At 37.9% G+C, this 2,567-nt stretch overlaps 1 pseudogene; it reads right to left on the bottom strand.

Annotated features, from left to right (window-relative positions):
- Positions 1-292: 292 nt before the first annotated feature.
- On the bottom strand, positions 293-1,905 carry LOC117803794 (annotated as a pseudogene).
- Positions 1,906-2,567: the final 662 nt, after the last annotated feature.

The raw sequence follows: 2,567 nt of genomic DNA, 5'->3' as shown, positions 1-2,567 counted from the left end.
TACTTTTAACCTATCTATGTCTATATTTAAAGTGAGTCTCCTATAGGCAACATATAACGGAGTCTTGTTTCTGTATCCAATTTAACAATCCTTGTCTTTTAACCAATATATTTAAAGTGATTATTGTTATGCTTGTATTAAAATCTACTATCTTGCTAGCTGTTTTCCATTTGCTCTATTTTTTCTTTCTGCCTTCTTTTAATTATTAGGCATTTTTATTATTCCATTTTATCTCTTACTTATTTATACCTCTTTTTAAATTATGGATAATTAACTTATGAAAATAGTTGGTTTAAGCATATGCAGTAATGACTTCCATCTCTACTCCTAACTCAATGCCTACAGGAGTAATGCGCTTAACAGTTTTGGAAGGATTGTACAAGTCAATGATTTTCATCTGGAAATGCTGCCATGTCTTAGATGCTTTGCCACAAGTTTTTCTCACAGTGATTCTCAGTCCTCGGTAGGCATCCGAACCAGTTCTTTCACTTTAAGGTTCTTTTCTTTGCACCTCTGGTCAGGTCAGTACACACCTTCTCCAGGGATTTTACATCACTAATGGTTATGGTGATTCCAACTCAGTGACCCACCACCTCTGGTTCCACAGGTCTTTCCAGTGTCCTTAAAACCATGACTGCCCTGTGACTGCAGCACGATTTCTTGACCAACCTGTTCCTCAGCAAGATGGATCAGTGGTGAGCCAGGAGCTGGCCTCAGTGTCTTCTCCACAGAGGACGGATACCTCCTCTTTAACGTTTAACTTTTTTTTTAGCTTTTTTTTTAGAGGAGGGGGAGGGGCAAAGGGAAAGGGGGAGAGAGAGGATCTTAAACAGACTCCGTGCCCAGTACAGAACCCAGTGTGGGGCTCGAACTCATGACCCTGAGATCATGACCTGAGCCAAAATCAAGAGTCAGACACTTAACCAACTGAGCCACCAGGTGCCCCTTTAACATTTGTTTTTACGGTTAATGAGTCTATCTTTGAATAATATTATACCACTTCATACACAATATAACAGTATGTTCCCAAATTCTCCCATACCTTGTACCACTGTTATCATGCATTTTACTTTTATTAATAGGATAAACAGAGTTACAATTTTTACTTTAAATAGTTAGCTTTTAGAGCAATTAAAAATAAGAAAAATGCATTCTATTTTGCCTTCATTCTTCATTCTTTGCATAAATCCAAGTTTTTGATCATATCATGTTTCTTCTATCCAAGAACTTCCTTTACCATTTCTTATACAGCAGATCTGTGGTAATGAGTAAGCTTAATTTTTGTTTGTCTGAGATTTTTTTTCATTTGAAATGTTTATTTGAAATTTTGTCCCAGAAAGGTATCTACACTTCACCTTTGAAATATATTTTTAAGTAGGGTTTTTTTTTTCCCTTTCAGCACTTTACAGATACCATTCCACTGTCTTCTTGTTTGCATGATTTCTACTGAGAAGTCCACTGTAATTATTTTCCTTGTTACTCTTATAGAATGACAATTTTTCTCTGGCTGCCTTTAAGGTTTGCTGTCTTTGGCTTTCTTCTTGAAGTTTGAATATGATGTTCACAGGTGCTGGGTTTTTGGAAAAGTTTTAGTTTCTTCAAGTATTTTTTCTGCCCTTTATTCTCTTTGTTCTCCTGAATTCCATTTGTGCATATGCTAAATCATTTGATGTTGCCAAACAGCTTTTGGATGCTCTGTTCCGGTTTTTTGTCATTCTTTTTTTTTTTGTCTTTGTGTTTCACTTTGGGCAATCTCTATTGATCTACGTTTTCAAGCTCATTGGCTCTTTCCTCAACCATGTCAAATCTCTTTGTTAATCTACTAAAGATATTCTTTATCCCTGTTACTGAATTGTTCTTTTTAGTTTCCATGTCTCTGCTCAAAGTATCTCCCAGACCACTCATATTGTCTACCTTTTCCACTAGAGCCTTTAACACACTAACCATAGCTATTTTAAATTCCCCATCTGATCGTTCTCAACATGTAAGTCATACCTGAGTCTGGTTCTGTTATCTCCTTTGTCATTTTAAACTGTGTTCTGTCCTCCTTCTTTGTACGCCTTGTAAGTCTTTTGTTGAAAACTGAATATATCACACAAGACAATAGATATTGAGACAAATAATTATTATGCTTGCAGATGAGCACACCTTTCCTTCTGCTGAGCTGTTAGTGTAGGAGCTCATTTTAATCTAGTCAGGAGTTGGCCTGGGTTTGAAGCTTGCTCCCTAATTGGCTTTGGGTTCCCCCCACTGGCTTCGGCATTTTCCTTTGTGCAACAGAGAATTTGTCTCTTGCAGTTCTCCTAGCTGTATTCCACACTTGATAGGGTGATGGAGGTAGAGGACTGGGAGAAGGAGGTGTTGTCTGATATTCTTAGTAAGCCTCAGATTTAGGCAGGCATTGTGAAGCTGGGTCTTGCAGCGTGACATTCTCAAACTGTGGCATTCTTGCTCCTTCTCCAGAAATTATGCTGGGCCTACCCTGAGTCCCACCCCTCTCCCAAGGACCTCTATCTACACTTTTGTTCCATTTTCCCTGCATATTAAGGCTCTTGTTCCTCTGAGAT

This window comes from Ailuropoda melanoleuca, chromosome 9 (assembly GCF_002007445.2).
Source record: "Ailuropoda melanoleuca isolate Jingjing chromosome 9, ASM200744v2, whole genome shotgun sequence".
Classification (NCBI taxonomy): Eukaryota; Metazoa; Chordata; class Mammalia; order Carnivora; family Ursidae; genus Ailuropoda; species Ailuropoda melanoleuca.
Note: the sequence above shows the minus strand (reverse complement) of the source record. Positions and strands in the feature narration are given on the sequence as shown.